The sequence below is a fragment of the Anabrus simplex genome, chromosome 11 (genome assembly GCF_040414725.1).
Source record: "Anabrus simplex isolate iqAnaSimp1 chromosome 11, ASM4041472v1, whole genome shotgun sequence".
NCBI lineage: Eukaryota > Metazoa > Arthropoda > Insecta > Orthoptera > Tettigoniidae > Anabrus > Anabrus simplex.
In genome coordinates this window covers 116,964,184-116,979,776 of record NC_090275.1, presented here as the reverse complement: position 1 = coordinate 116,979,776, position 15,593 = coordinate 116,964,184, and positions in this window count along the sequence as shown.

Below are 15,593 nucleotides of genomic sequence, written 5' to 3'. Positions count from 1 at the left end.
AGTAACAACTTATATACAGTACGAAAATAATAGAACACACAAATAATATGCAATATACAACCAACTCACTCAACACAAGACAAGTTTGTGCGTACTGATTTAAAGCCTAAAAGCACATACGCAACATGAAAATACTGTACATGACTTCACTACAGAAGTGAGTGAGGGACTACACGATGCTTGTACCAGGAAGGAAGGCAACGAAGCGATGACTGTTCCTCCCTACGAATATATGTACGAAAAAATTAAATGTTATGTAGTTATTTTAATAACACAAAGGCAAATAAATCCTCATTCTTATTATCCGTCTTTCATAATACATTACAAAGTACAGTATAATCTTCCTCAATCACGAGGAATTATGGACGTCTTAGCGGGGCGTGTTAAATTCGTGTAGGTCCAGAAGAGCAATACGTTCTCTTAACAGTGAATGAGCTACAGACCATCGCTAGGTCCACAGACGTGGACTGTCCACAGTACTAGGTCCATCCACATATGTGGACCATCCCTAGGTCCACAAACGTGTACTGTCCACGCTGCTGGGTCCATCCACATATGTGGACCATGCCTAGGTCCACAAACGTGGACTGTCCACAGTACTAGGTCCATCCGTATATGTGAACCATCCCTAGGTCCACAGACGAGGCCTGTCCACGCTGCTAGGTCCATCCACATATGTGGACCATGCCTAGGTCCATCCATACATTTAGACATCCCTAGTTCCCTCCATATATTTGGACATCCCTAGGTCCACAGACGAGGACTGTCCACAGTACTAGGTCCATCCGTATATGTGAACCATCCCTAGGTCCACAAACGTGTACTGTCCACGCTGCTAGGTCCATCCACATATGTGGACCATGCCTAGGTCCATCCATACATTTAGACATCCATAGTTCCCTCCATATATTTGGACATCCCTAGGTCCACAGACCTCGACTGTCCACGGTACTAGGTCCATCCGTAAATGAGGGCCATCTATAGGTACATCCATATATGCGGATCTTCCCTAGGTCCACAAACGTGGACTGTCCACGGTACTAGGTCCATCCGTACCCCTTCCCGCTACAATCACGGGTACAACCGCCACCGTTTACTCAAGTCAGAAAAACGTCTGTCTGACCAACGATTTCTTTTCATTGTAATGTTGTACCGGTACTTTAAAATTACGTCCCTAGATAGTGCTAGCGTAGTTACATGCAAATGTTATTATCCGAAGGCAATTTTGCCAATGCATATTTTGCTTCTTAATTGTATTCATCTTCTTCATGAAATGAAGATGAAAGAATTTCACAATTTCTTCTTGATAGTGGTGATAAAGATAATTCAGAATTATCTGATAGTATTGTTGTCATTAATGCTTTCACGGCCCGTACTTAAGGAGAACACAACACAAAAATCAAGTTGCCTCAGAATCAAGGAGTGTATCGGACAGTGTTCAACTATATATTTGCTTTTGCTGTGCGCCGCTCCGTAGGCCAGTGAACTAAGGAAACAAGAGTAGCTGTGACGTCATTGCGCTGTAAGCGCTGAGTTAGCCATCCAGTTGATTATTGCTCTCGGTAAAAATCATCTAGAAGTTGAAGCGTGGAAGGCCAGTATAAATGGTGGGCAGCACGAACATGTAATGGAAACAGTTCTGTGTTAATTGATAAATTTACGTCAATTTTACACCACGTAAAAAATGAGCATAAGTGGTTAGAAAACGGTGAATGGAAATCCTGTGAGCACGATATATTAACGGAGGAGGAAGAGAGAAAGAATGTGGATTAAAGGAAATTCAAGTTCATATGAAGCATTGAAGAAAAGAGTTTTAGACAAATCTTTTTTAAAAGATGTGGAACATATAAAACACTACGTTCACACCGGGAGCCTAGAAAGTTATCACAACCTTCGTTTGAAATACGCTCCTAAAAGAGTTCATTTCTTAAAGCTCAGGTCAGTGATTGCTGCATTGAACTATAATTGGAACATCAATAAACTGAAAGCTGGTATCAAAACTCAGTACTCAAAATCAACAGGAGCCTGGGTGATAAAACAGAAATATGAAGCGTCAAGCGATGGATGGAAGGAGGCAATAATGAACAAAATAAATCTCTTGAAAACTAACTATAGTAGAGCCTCACCTGAAGATCAAGCAATGGATCTGTCACTGCCTAAAAACATCGCTCCAATACCTCGACCTTCCAATGACGACCTGATCAAGAAGCACTTCTCACGATTTCAATCGCAACAATAAATGAGGTACCGTATTTCATGTCAAAATAATACATTATCTATATTTATCATACAAACAAGCTTAGGAAACTCTTACATAATTCTACTGTTTTAATTTAATTTTTTCATTTACAGCTTGAAGCCCACATAGGTGCCATCGGGTTCCGGAAATGTGTCCCTTATGGTGTTTACAACACATGATGGTATGACAACTCTGTTATTTTTACCAATCGCAGTACATGAATTTACTCACGAAGTGAACTGTTTGTAACAAATAAAACGCCAAGTTCTATTTGATGGATTTAAAGCTGTCAGTAAACGTTTCCTTGCCATGTTCTTTGTTTTTAAGCTGATGTCATTGTCATTGTCAATACTTCACGGTCTAAAATAAGCCTTGTAAACGAGGGATTTCTAGTTATACACATAAATTTCTCACATTTCACTGCTTTTACATTGTCCAATTCACAACAGCATACACTTTCATCATCCGTATCCATGATGGTACACTCATTACATTAACACCGGCACGGCCTGTAGTGTTTAGCATATCCATGTCAAGATCGCTATCTGAACGGACATCAGTAAACGTCGTTCGTTCTGGCTCATACTGATATTTACATCCATTATAAATAAAAATAAGCCCACTAACACTGGCAACAGAAGAACACGGCAGTCGCAGATGGAGTGTGCGAGTTTACTCCCAGCGTCAAGGCTGCCAGGTAGACTCTACAGCGCAGTGACGTCACGACACGACCAGTTACTACTTCCGCACATAACTTGAGAATGGTTGGACATAGAGGCATCGGATTAACGGCATTTTTATTACATTCCCATAATACATCTTTAGCAATGAATTACGAAATATGTGCTTTTGTGTTGTGTTCTCCTTTAAAAACATGGCACAGTTCCCTGCGAAACGTTAAGTATTTCACCTTATTTTCTTGACACAGCATAAGCCCAAAAGCCTATACAGTATCATGTTTTTACCTGATAGTAGTTTTAGCAGTGATAGTGATAGTCCAAGAACTTTGACTCCTCACGTGAAAGCGATAGTGAGGATGAAGATAACTTCATACATAAGCTCAGCACACTGGAACTGGAATTTGGCCAGTGATCTGGCGAAAGGCAATGCATGTGAGTAGTGGGTTACTTTGCGAGCCATCTTGGGGTGTTTAAAACAAGAGAGAAAATCTGTGAGAATTTCATTTGGAAGGGATTGGATGGTGAAGTGCGCGAATTGGTTAGAGCTTGCAAGCTTTGTAAAATTAGCAAGCCACCGCTGAATACTAAGGTCGGATTTCTATCTTCTTCTCAAGCTACTCGCCCTATGCAGCGTATGTCTATAGACTACGTTGGGCCCCTCCCCAAATCGAAAGGGGATGGTACTAGGTTCATTCTTGTTTGTGTTGATGCTTTCACTCGCGTTACCTGGACGTTTCCTACCAAGTTTGCTACTGCTGACACCGCGGTAAGGTGTTTGAAAAGCATTTTTTCTACGTTTGGGCCTTGTCAAGTTTTAGTTTCCGATAATGCGAGGGCTTCTACGTCCAATTACTTTAAAAAATTCTGTTTCGGCCTTTCTATCTCTCACGTTACGACCTCTGCTTACTATCCTCAGCCGTCGTACGCGGAGAGGGTAAACGGTAATTTGCGCTCCGCGCTTATCGCCTTCCTTCATGAAGATATTTGGAGGTGGGATACGACTGTTCCTTGGTTAACCTATGCTTTCAATACCGCTGTTCATGACCCGCATAAGTCCTCCCCCTTCTCTCTCATGTTTGGTTTCATACCTAACTCACCCTTGTCAAATTTGTGGAATATAAATGATCTGTTGCCGGAGAATATCGATCCACCTAATTTTAGGGCTACGTGGAAACGTGCTATGGCTAACCTTAAGGTCTTTAATTTAAGAAAGCAGCAACGTTACAATCAGGGGTGAAAACCTCTCAGCCTGGCCGCCGGTGATAAGGTTTTTGTGAAGAATTTTGTACCTTCGAGTAAGCTCTCCCCCCGATTTTGGGGGTCATGTACTGTCATTAAATTTTTGACTCCTGTCACATTGCTCTTGAGGGACCCTGTGGCGGAGAGGGTGTTTAGAGTCCACCTCTCTCAAGTCAAGCTTGCCTAAATTGTTGGTGCCATTTGCACCAAGTTCGCCTCGCTTCGAACTACTTGTGGGTTTCCTTAGTTAAGGATGATATCTTGTTGTATTTTAAAATGTTTACCATTGTTAAACGGTACCTTTTGATTAATTGTTCTTGTATTGTTTGTGGATTACTGTAGTCACGTCCTAGTTCGTGAACCATGGGCAACGGCTGAGTGGCCTAGTAAGTGGTCCTGAGAGTCGGGATACCAGTTGCTATGGAATGGGAGTGGGCATCTCGGACATATTCTGAGTCGTGGCCCTCCTTGTGCTCAGGCGGCTAGGACTATACAATTCACCGGTGGTCCATAACCCGTTAGAGGAGAGATCCTCACTTGGACTATGTGCAAGTAGGGTAGCATCCTGCTTCATGAATTTACCGAGCTCAGAACACTTTAAGCAAGCCTCGGACCTATGGGAGTATCGGAGTCCCACTCCCATTTGACAGGCGAGGGACTCCTTGGAAACAACTTGGCGAACGAAATGGAATTCGATGGGGAGCTATCAATATTAATGGGGCTTATGGAAGAAAGAAAGTAGAACTGGCTGAGTCAGCAAAGAGGATGCATTTGGATGTGCTAGTAGTAAGTGGTATTCGGGTAAGGGGAGATAACGAGGAAGAGATAGGAGATTATAAAGTGTACTTGACGGGTGTTAGAAAGGGAAGGGCGGAGTCTGGGGTAGGGCTCTTTATCAGGAATACCAATGCACGCAACATAGGTTCTGTTAGGCACGTAAATGAGCGAATGATGTGGGTAGATTTGTCAGTTGCAGGAATTAGGACTAGAATTGTGTCCGTGTATTCACCATGTGAGGGTGCAGATGAGGATGAAGTGGACAAGTTTTATGAAGCATTGAGTGACATCGTGGTCAGTGTCAACAGCAAGGATAGAATAGTGCTAATGGGCGATTTCAATGCGAGAGTTGGGAATAGAACTGAAGGATACGAAAGGGTGATTGGTAAATGTGGGGAAGATATGGAAGCTAGTGGGAATGGGAAGCGTTTGCTGGACTTCTGTGCTAGTATGGGTTTAGCTGTTACGAATACATTCTTCAAGCATAAGGCTATTCACCGCTACACATGCGAGGCTAGGGGTACCAGATCCATAATAGACTATATCTCAACAGACTTCGAATTCAGGAAATCTGTTAGGAATGTACGAGTTTTCCGCGGATTTTTCGATGATACAGACCACTATCTGATCTGTAGTGAACTAAGTATCTCTAGACCTAGGGTAGAGAAAGTGAAATCTGTCTGCAAACGAATAAGGGTAAAAAATCTCCAGGACGAGGAAATTAGACAGAAGTACATGGATATGATTAGTGAGAAGTTTCAAACAGTAGACAGTAAGGAGGTTCAGGACATAGAAAGTGAATGGGTGGCATACAGGGATGCTGTAGTAGAAACAGCAAGGGAATGCCTAGGAACAACTGTGTGTAAAGATGGGAAAAGGCGAACATCTTGGTGGAATGATGAAGTGAGAGCAGCTTGTAAACGTAAAAAGAAGGCTTATCAGAAATGGCTCCAAACAAGAGCCGAGGCAGACAGGGATTTGTACGTAGATGAAAGAAACAGAGCGAAACAAATAGTTGTTGAATCCAAAAAGAAGTCATGGTTAGATTTTGGTAATAATCTGGAAAGGCTTGGTCAAGCAGCAGGGAAACCTTTCTGGACAGTAATAAAGAATTTTAGGAAGGGAGGGAAGAAGGAAATGAACAGTGTTTTGAGTAATTCAGGTGAACTCATATTAGATCCCAGGGAATCACTGGAGAGGTGGAGGGAATATTTTGAACATCTCAATGTAAAAGGAAATCATCCTGGTGGTGTTGCAAACACCCAAGCTCATGGGGAGGAGGAAAATGATGTTGGTGAAATTATGCTTGGGGAAGTGGAAAGGATGGTAAATAAACTCCATTGTCAGAAGGCAGCAGGAATAGATGAAATTAGACCTGAAATGGTGAAATATAGTGGGAAGGCAGGGATGAAATGGCTTCATAGAGTAGTAAAATTAGCGTGGAGTGTTGGTAAGGTACCTTCAGATTGGACAAAGGCAGTAACTGCACCTATCTATAAGCAAGGGAACAGGAAGGATTGCAAACAACTATCGAGGTATCTCATTGATTAGTATACCAGGCAAAGTATTCACTGGCATCTTGGAAGGGAGGGTGCGATCAGTCGTTGAGAGGAAGTTGGATGAAACCCAGTGTGGTTTCAGACCACAGAGAGGCTGTCAGGATCAGATTTTCAGTATGCGCCAGGTAATTGAAAAATGCTACGAGAGGAATAGGCAGTTGTGTTTATGTTTCGTAGATCTAAAGAGCGCATACGACAGCGTACCGAGGGAGAAGATGTTCGCTATACTGGGGGACTATGGAATTACAGGCAGATTATTAAAAGCAATCAAAGGCATTTATGTTGACAATTGGGCTTCAGTGAGAATTGATGGTAGAATGAGTTCTTGGTTCAGGGTACTTACAGGGGTTAGACAAGGCTGTAATCTTTCACCTTTGCTGTTCGTAGTTTACATGGATCATCTGCTGAAAGGTATAAAATGGCAGGGAGGTATTCAGTTAGGTGGAAATGTAATAGGCAGTCTGGCCTATGCTGACGACTTGGTCTTAATGGCAGATTGTGCCGAAAGCCTGCAGTGTAATATCTTGCATCTTGAAAATAAATGCAATGAGTATGGTATGAAAATTAGCCTCTCGAAGACTAAATTGATGTCCGTAGGTAAGAAATTCAACAGAATTGAATGTCAGATTGGTGATACAAAGCTAGAACAGGTCGATAATTTTAAATATTTTGGTTGTGTATTCTCCCAGGATGGTAATATAGTAAGTGAGATTGGACCAAGGTGTCGTAAAGCTAATGCAGTGAGCTCGCAGTTGCGAACAACATTATTCTGTAAGAAGGAAATCAGCTCCCAGACGAAACTATCGTTACATCGGTCTGTTTTCAGACCAACTTTGCTTTACGGGAGCGAAAGCTGGGTGGACTCAGGATATCTTATTCATAAGTTAGAAGTAACAGACATGAAAGTAGCAAGAATGATTGCTGGTACAAACAGGTGGGAACAATGGCAGGAGGGTACTCGGAATGAGGAGATAAAGGCTAATTTAGAAATGAACTCGATGGATGAAGCTGTACGCATAAACCGGCTTCGGTGTTGGGGTCATGTGAGGCGAATGGAAGAGGATAGGTTACCTAGGAGAATAATGGACTCTGCTATGGAGGGTAAGAGAAGTAGAGGTAGACCAAGACGACGATGGTTAGACTCGGTTTCTAACGATTTAAAGATAAGAGGTATAGAACTAAATGAGGCCACAACACTAGTTGCAAATCGAGGATTGTGGCGACGTTTAGTAAATTCACAGAGGCTTGCAGACTGAACGCTGAAAGGCATAACAGTCTATAATGATAATGTATGTATGTATGTATGTATTTCCTTTTACCTCACGCCCCTTCCGGCCTTTCTCTCCCTCCCTTCCTTGTTTCCCGGCTTAACTCCGCGCTGCTGCCGGGTCCTTATGCGGCCTGGCGTTGTCGACCTACCCCCGGTCCTTCCTTGAAAAGTGCAAAGAGACAGACTTCTGTTGGCTCTGTTATTTTTCCAGTCATTTAGTGCATCCTGTTGCCGAGCTCCCTGAGAGGGCCCCTCGTTGGAGCAGTTGGTACGCCTTGCCCTGGCTGTGACCTGTTTTTCGTCTCCTCATGGACCATGTTACGCCCTTGGAGCCCCTATCTTCGTGCCTATCTGTTCTTATGGCGCAGAACTCTTTCTGGTTGTTCACCTGCTGCGACCTAGCTATGTGAAGGACCGAGTGGGAAATTCGTCGCTGTAACTTATTCGCCAAGTTCCTGTGCCGCTTATGAACTTTCTGTGTGGCTCAAATTCCTTCTTCCGAGTCCACTTGTTATTCTACTAAAGTCTGCTCCTGGTAACAGGGGATTTTTTTAAGGCACAGAACCTCTTTATGTGCATTTCTATTCAAATTTGAATTTGAAGTTTTGAAGTGATTTTAGGAATGTGTGCTCCTTGAACCAGGAAAATTTTCCAACGGCATGGAACTCCTTTAAGAAGAACTGCATTTATATTTTATCTTTAAAGTCTACTTTCATCTTCTCCGGCGTCGGCTTTAAGGCGGAGAGGGTCTGAACCGTGTAAACTGTGATCCCCCCCCTCTGGACTATCTTTCTTCAGCGTTTTTACATTGTGTGTGCTTGCAAGCTGTATTATGTATTGTGTAATTTGATGTATTTACATGTATTTCATTTCCTATCCTTGCCCCTCTTATGGAATAAATGTCTTTCTGCCCGTTCCGCATGTCTTCAGGGAAATGTAGAAGTATTCTCACCCTGAAGAGTCCTCCCTCCCTTCCGAGCTCACTCTATCTTTCTTGCTTCGCGCCCCTCTGCAACTCCCTTCTCTTCTAGAGGGGAGTTTCGGTCCACGTGACCGCGAGCCGAGCAGCGTTGTCCTCGGCCGGCGGGTGTTTCTGCTGTTCGCACTGAGTGCAGTCTGTTATCTCCCGGGCTTGCCTTCTAGCCCGTCGAACCCGGCACGCTAGCGCGGAGGTAAGAGAGAGAGAGGGATCTTGCTATTGTACTGTCCCCTTAAGATGTTGAAATTTAGGTAGGTGCCTGAGGTAAACACGAGATTTGTCACTGTGTAATGGTAAGAACCTTGTGTTTTGGATTTAATCTTCATTTAAGACTTCTAGGAGATGTGATTGATTCAACTTAAAGAAAGTACTTTCATGGCCGAAACATTCCGTAATGGGGTTAAGTAGGTGTTGCTTTTCTACGTTATTGTAATCCACTACGGATTTTCTATGTGCCTTCGGGCGCTGCGTTGGTTAAGGTACTGGAAGGCCATGTTTAATTTATCCTCAATCTTATCGTAAAATTTGAAGGTCTTTCATATTTCTTATTGATCCCCGGCTTATGTTTGGGAAGTTTCAATGCGAAACCCTTAACGTATGCATGCGAACTTGTACCTGATAGAGAGGGCTGGCTCCCTCGTTAGTATTTTGTAATAATTTTGAATGTATATACGGGTATTATATTCTTAATTGTAAATTGTTGTTATTTGATGTTCTTAAAGGAGTTGAAGTTTTCGAACTTGTAATTAAAGAAGCTTGGCGAGATCTCCTTGTAAATTGATGTTGGTATCTTTCGCTTAATACGACCTTTACGCAGCCCCTTCGGGCCGCCGCTTTTCCTAGCCCGTACCTGCCGTACCAAGGCTTATTGTCTTTCTGAACACAATGATAATCTGCACTGTCCGTGGGGTTAAAATTGCAGCAAGTCGCTCATTCATCCACTTAGAAAAATGATTAAAATCCATGTCCTCATGATAGTCACCAAACTCCACGTGAGACATAATTGAAAAGGGAATTGGGAAAAAAACTTTCCTCCACCGTGCACTATAATTAAACTGTTACCCTTTCCTAAAGGAACAAAGTACCCCCAATTCTTCAGATATCTGCCAGCACCGAGAAACAACATACGAAGCATGAAGATAGGTTCGTTTATAAATATAATATTTTTCCATCATTTCGAAAAATCCGCCGCAGGTATTTCACTCACCATTCCACAATTTCTGGTCGCTCAACTAAAATCTTACCCTAGTAGTATAATTGGACAGTTCGGCGGCCTCCTCCTCCTCCGGCTCCCAGAGGCCTCCTCCTCCTCCGCACGGGTGGCCTCCCCAGAGGCCCACTTCTCCTCCTCCGCACGGGTGGCCTTCCCAGGGGCCCACTCCTCCTCCTCCGCACGGGTGGCCTTCCCAGGGCCCTGCTCCTCCTTCTCCGCACGGGTGGATTTCCCTGGGGCCTGCTCCTCATCCCGCGGGAAATTTGAATTGGTAAACAAAGCCACGTGCTTTATTGGACAGTCGCGTGCTTTTTGACGGACAACAACGCATCGCAAACCTCAGTACTACCATCTTGACGGGCCTAAACCTTAGTGGTACCAACTTAACCTAACTAGGGCGAGATTTGAATCGGTAAACAAATCTACATGCATTTCTGACAGCAGTCATCCGCTCTCTTTAATCAACAGAGCACCATGCTGCCCTCTTTAGCTACACATCTTTGAAATGTGGTGGCATATAATTTGAAAAATGCTTTTTGATAGCAGCCATCTTTAATCGAGAGCACAGTGCTGCACTCTATGTGGTGGCGGCAATTTGAAAAATTCCACATGGTCTTGTTTCGAAACAAAGCCACGTACTTTTCTGACAGCTGTCATCCGCCATCTTTAATCAAGAGAGCGCCGTGCTGCACTCCTTAGTTGAAATGTGGTGACGGCAAATTCGAAGTGGTTTACAAACTCACGTGCTTTTTTGACAGCAGACTCCTTTAATCAACAGAGCACCGTGCTGCTATCATGCGAGCAATTTCGTCACCTGTCATCCGCCATCTTTAAAATTGAGGACACCGTGCTGCCCTCATGCGGGCAATTTCGTCAGTTGTCATCCGCCATCTTTAATCTAGAGAGAACCGTGCTGCTATCATGCGGGCAATTTCGTCAGCTGTCATCCGCCATCGTTAAACTACAGAACACCGCGCTGCCCTCATGCAGGCAATTTCGTTAGTTGTCATCCGCCATCTTTAATCAACAGAGCGCCGTTCTGCTATCATGCGGGCAATTTCGTCAGCTGGCATCCGCCATCTTTAAACTAGAGAACACCGTGCTGCCCTCATGCGGACAATTTCGTCAGCTGTCATACGCCATCTTTAATCAACAGAGCACCAAGCTGCTATCATGCGGGTAATTTCGTTAGCTGTCATCCGCCATCTTTAATCTACAGAGCACTGTGCCGCACCCTTGCGAGCAATTTCGTCAACTGTCATCCGCCATCTTTAATCAAGGGAGCGCAGCCCCGCACTCTTTAGTTGAAATGTGGTGGCGGCAAATTCCACATCCGCCATCCTTAATCTACAGAGCACCGTCTTGCTCTGTCGAACATACAACGCGATCTTATGCATAAGACAGCGCACGTATCGATTAACTGCAGTGATGCATGTTCAGACTTGAACACACACACTGCTGTTAGAAAACCTATTACAACTAGAATCGCGTACTATAGTTCGATGTTGTAGAACACAGCATTGCATAACTAGAATCAAGCACTGTTTAGAAAAAAATTTCCGTCATGGAAAAACCTATTTCTAGGTATATTTGCAAAGAGTGTGGAAAAGCATTTTCCCGAAGCTATCACAGGAGACGTCATGAGATATCACGTAGGACAATTTTTCAATGCAAACATTTTAGAAGAGAGTTCAAGAACGCATACAACACTCAACGTCATGAAGCCGCGTGTAATGTAGCTTCATCGGGAACAAAATACAAAGAGCTCAACCATATTCCAGCGAACACTGATTTATGTTTAAAAAGTACACCTCTGCGAGAGATTTTTAATTCTCCCTTGTTGTCTAGGCCTGCTGCAAGTTCTGTTGCTAAGCACAAACTTCAAGATAAAGAGAGGCAAGATCATGATTATGATAATAAGGATAATGATGTTGATCAAAACAGTACTGAAGGGAAAGTAGAAGAAGAAGAAGAAAATCTAAATGTTTCATTGCCATTACAGCTTGATGATTTTACTTCATTTCCTAAGCCTACTACACGTTCTGTCGCAGTGCAAATATCTCAAGAAGAGATGCAAGGTAAAGAAGAAGGAAATTTCAACGCTTCATCGCTATCGAAACAAGTTAAGTTTGTACGTAGAAACGCTACTGCTGAAGCACGTATTACATCAAAACAAATCCCTACACGTCAACTGTTTGCATATAGACTCAAAGTTCACAAGCTACTGTAAAGACCCCAACGTACTGGTAAAACGTTTACAACTGCTAAGAGCCTATCATGATGCTGGTTACACACAGTACAAAGAAGATATTTTTGAAATAGAGCATGAATTACGTCGTGTATGTATTATTAAGTAAGCGCTTACCCTCACCTAAGTCATCCATCTGTAGTATATAGTCGATCGAGTAGCTAAATTCGTATAGATTATTTCCCAACATTCTCCCTTCCTTAGGGTGTTAACTCCGCCTCTAGTTGTAGAGCCGGTCTCAAGCCCGGATAAAGAGAGGAGAGGCACCCCAGCCCTTTAGCCCTTTAGCCCTTTAGCCCATTAGCCCTTTAGTCCTTTTGCCCATTAGCCCATTAGCCCTTTTGCCCTTTTGCCCATTAGCCCTTTAGCCTATTAGCCCTACAAGGAATGTGCGGTAATCTAATCTTCTTAGAACAAAGGTATCCCCTGACATGTTCTAAACACATGTTGTATCGAGTACAGTGTTCTATTTTAGTCTTGATCACTTATTTAGTGTTCTAAACACTTCAATCAATGTTCCGATCACATGATAAAGTTAACGGCATGGAGTGCAGTGTTCGATTCTAGTCTTGTTATGTTTCTTTAGTGATTTGCAAGTCTAAACATGCATAATGACGTCATCATTGCAGCACATGCTTACTCTACCTATCCCGATGCAGGTTTAAACTTGTTCGATAGAGCTGTGCCTTGACATAAGAGGAGGCCTTAACAGCTTATGTATAGCCGCTATTGTTTGAAGATAGCTGCTGTTAAGAAAAAGCACGTAGAATTTTTCAAATTACCAGCCACCACATTTCAAAGGTATGAGGTTTAGTGCTGTAAAGATACCTGCACGATGCAAAGCTAGCTTTCTTCATCAGAGCAGCCACTATCTTGTGTGAGCACCTCTAGGCCGTATCATAAGGAGCTGTGTATAGTCGCCGTCCTGTCGCTCCTACCTTGCGCAAGCACTCCTAGGGCGTCTCATAAGAGCAGCAGCCATCTTGTGCAAGCGCTCTTAAGCTGCTTCATAAGAAGCTATGTATAGCCGCCATCTTGTAGAATTAGATAGCTGCCAATGCCAAAGAGCCTAAGTAGGGATCGAACAGTCGATGTCATCATTACACTATGTTTTTCTGATGCTATCATGTTCCTGATACTGCAAACCTAGGTATCAGGTGGAAAAATTTTATCCGTTTTGCTCTACAATGCACCGTTTTCGAGATATTTAACATTTTGCATTTAAGCCCCAAATTTAATGAATCGAACCTGAACGGCACGTTATACTCTCTACCATAGCTAGACCTGATCATGTTACGAAGACTTGCTTCAATACAAACTAAAACAGAGCGAATGCCAAAGGGCCTAAGTAGGAACTGAACCGTTGATCTCATCATTAGACTATGTTTTTCTTGTTCCTCGTACTGCGAACCGAGGTATTGGGCAGAAAATTGTTTGTCCGTTTTGCTCTACGATGCACCGTTTTCGAGATATTTAACATTTTGCATTTAAGCCCCAAATTTAATGAATCGAACTAGCATGACACGTTAGCCTCTAAGCTAGCTTTCTTCATAAGAGCAGCAGCCATCTTGCGCAAGCACCCTTAAGGCGTCTCATAAGGAGTCGTGTATAGCCGCCATCTTGCGTCCGCCATCTTGCGCAAGCATCCTTAGGGCGTCTCTAGTCATCTTATGCAGGACCCTTAAGCCACCTCATAAGAGCAACCACCATCTTGCGCAAGTATCCCTAGGGCGTCTCATAAGGAGCCTTGTATAACCGCCATCTTGCGCAAGCAACCCTAGGGCGTCTCATAAGAATCTATGTATAGCGGCCATCTTGCATAAGCACCTTTAAGGAGTCATGTATAGCTACCATCTTGTGTAATTTGCGTCGAGAGATGGCTGCTGTAGAATTTTTCTTTTTAAATTATCCGCCACCATATTTCAACTAAGGAGTGTAGCACTGAGGTTTGCGATGTAAGATGGCGGATGACAGCTGACAAAAAGCGCGTGAGTTTGTTTACTAAACAAGAGCACATTGAATTTTTCTATTTGCCGCCACCACATTTCAAAGGTATCTAGCTAAAGATGGCAGCACGGTGCTCTCTTGATTAAATATGGCGGATGACAGCTAACAGAACATTTCAATTTGCCCGCTACTACAGAGAGCAACACGGTGCTCTGTGGATTAAAGATGGCGAATGACAGCTGGCGAAATTCCCCTCATGATAGCAGCACAGTGCTCTATTGATTAAAGATGGCGGATGACAGCTGTCAAAAAAGCACGTGGCTTTGTTTCCAAACAAGAGCACATAGAATTTTTCAAATTGCGGCTACCACATTTCAAGGGTATCTAGCTAAAGAGTGCAGCACTGAGATTTGTGATGCAAGACAACAGTCAGAAAAAAGCACGTGAGTTTGTTTCCAAACAAGAGTACGTGGAATTTGCCACCGCCACAAAGAGGGCAGCACGGTGCTCTCTTGATTAAAGATGGCTGCTGTCAAGTGGAATTGCCTGCCACCACATTTCAAAGGTATCTAGCTAAAGAGGGCAGCACGGTGCTCAAAGATGGGTGCTGTCAAAAAGCATTTTTCAAATTATCCGCCACCACATTTCAAAGGTAAGTAGCTAAAGAGGGCACCACTGTGCTCTATAGATTGAAGATGGTGGATGACAGCTGTCAGAAAAGCACGTGGATTTGTTTACCGATTCAAATCTCGCGCTAGTAAGGTTATGTTGGTACCACTAAGGTTTAGGCCCATTAAGATGGCAGCACTGCAGATGACAGGTGACGAATTTGCAGCTACTGCGATAAAGAGGGCAGCACGGTGCTCTGTGGTTGAAAGATGGCGGATGACAGCTGTCAAAAAGCACGTGGATTTGTTTACCGATTCAAATCTCGCGCTTGTGAGGTTAAGTTGGTACCACTAAGGTTTAGGCCCGTCAAGATGGTAGTACTGAGGTTAGCGATACGTTGTTGTCTGTCCAAAAGCATTTGGCTGTCAAAAAGCACGTGGATTTGGTTACAAATTCATATCTCGCGCTAGTGAGGTTAAGTTGGTAGCACTGTGGTTTAGGCCCGTCAAGATGGCTGCACTGAGGTTTGCGATACGTTGTTTTCTTTCAAAAAGCACGTGGCTGTCAAAAAATACGTGGCTTTTTTTACCGATTCAAATCTCGCGCTAGTTAGGTTAAGTTGGTACCACTGAGGTTTAGGGCCGTCAAGATGGCAGTACTGAGGTTAGCGATGCTTTGTTGTCTGTCAAAAAGCACGTGGCTGTCAAAAAACACGTGGCTTTGTTTACCTCGCGCTAGTTATGTTAAGTTGGTACGACTGAGGTTTAGGCCCGTCAAGATGGCAGCAGTGAGGTTAGCGATGCGTTGTTGTCGATGACAGCTGTCAAAAAGCA